Below are 1,119 nucleotides of genomic sequence, written 5' to 3' on the forward strand. Positions count from 1 at the left end.
GTCCCTCCCGCCAGGAATCACCCCCCGCGTGTGTCCCCCCCCCAGGCACCGCCTCCCCAAGGAGCAGTGGTGGCTGAAGCTCCGGCCCATCCTGAAGATCCTGGCCAAGTACCACACGGAGCTGGACACCTCGGACACGGCCCACATGGAGCACCTGAGCCGCAAGATCCCCGTGCCCAGCGTGTGACACCCCCCGGGCACCCCCCGCAGCCTCTGGGACCCTCTGGAAAGCAGGACCCTCGGGGTCGGCTTTCTGGGGGGCTTTGGGGAGGGAAAAGGGGTCCTGTGGGTGTTGCAGGTGGGCAGGGCGGGCACCACTTTGGTGGGAAACTCCCTGGAATTGGGATGCTTCAATAAACTCCCCCCTAAATTGTGTGACAGCCCCTGGAGCCTCTGGAACCCTCTGGAAAGCAGGACCCTCAGGGTCGGCTTTTTGGGGGGGTTTTAGGGGCTTTTGGGAGGGAAAAGGGGTCCTGTGGGTGTTGCAGGTGGGCAGGGCGGGCACCACTTTGGTGGGAAACCCCCCGGAATTGGGATGCTTCAATAAACTCCCCCCTAAATTGTGTGACAGCCCCTTGGGAATCGTTCCCTGGGGGAGGCAAACGCAGCCCCCCCCATCCCTGTGCCACCCTCTGGAGCCTCTGGAACCCTCTGGAAAGCAGGACCCTCGGGGTTGGCTTTTTGGGGGCGTTTTAGGGGTTTCTGGGAGGGAAAAGGGGTCCTGTGGGTGTTGCAGGTGGGCAGGGCGGGCACCACTTTGGTGGGAAACCCCTGGAATTGGGATGCTTCAATAAACTCCCCCCTAAATTGTGTGACACCCCCCTGTGTCCCTGTGCCACCCCCCAGAGCCTCTGGAACCCTCTGGAAAGCAGGACCCTCAGGGTTGGCTTTTTGGGGGGGTTTTAGGGGTTTTTGGGAGGGAAAAGGGGTCCTGTGGGAGGGCAGGGTGGGCACTTCAGTAGGAAACCCCCCGGAATTGGGATGCTTCAATAAACTCCCCCTAAATTGTGTGACAGCCCCTCAGGAATCGTTCCCTGGGGGAGGCAAACACAGCCCCCCCCCCCAGCCCTGATTTCCCACCACCACAGCCAGGAACACGATCCAGAGTCGATCCAGGGC

At 61.8% G+C, this 1,119-nt stretch overlaps 1 long non-coding RNA gene across 1 annotated transcript; it reads left to right on the forward strand.

Annotated features, from left to right (window-relative positions):
• Nucleotides 1–286: 286 nt before the first annotated feature.
• On the forward strand, nucleotides 287–1,019 carry LOC108491998. Its single transcript, XR_001872986.1, has 2 exons — nucleotides 287–584; nucleotides 849–1,019. It is a non-coding gene; the product is annotated as an uncharacterized LOC108491998 (long non-coding RNA).
• The last annotated feature ends 100 nt before the right edge of the window (nucleotides 1,020–1,119 follow it).

Source organism: Lepidothrix coronata, unplaced genomic scaffold (genome assembly GCF_001604755.1).
Source record: "Lepidothrix coronata isolate B3197 unplaced genomic scaffold, Lepidothrix_coronata-1.0 Scaffold4042, whole genome shotgun sequence".
In the NCBI taxonomy this organism is placed as follows: domain Eukaryota; kingdom Metazoa; phylum Chordata; class Aves; order Passeriformes; family Pipridae; genus Lepidothrix; species Lepidothrix coronata.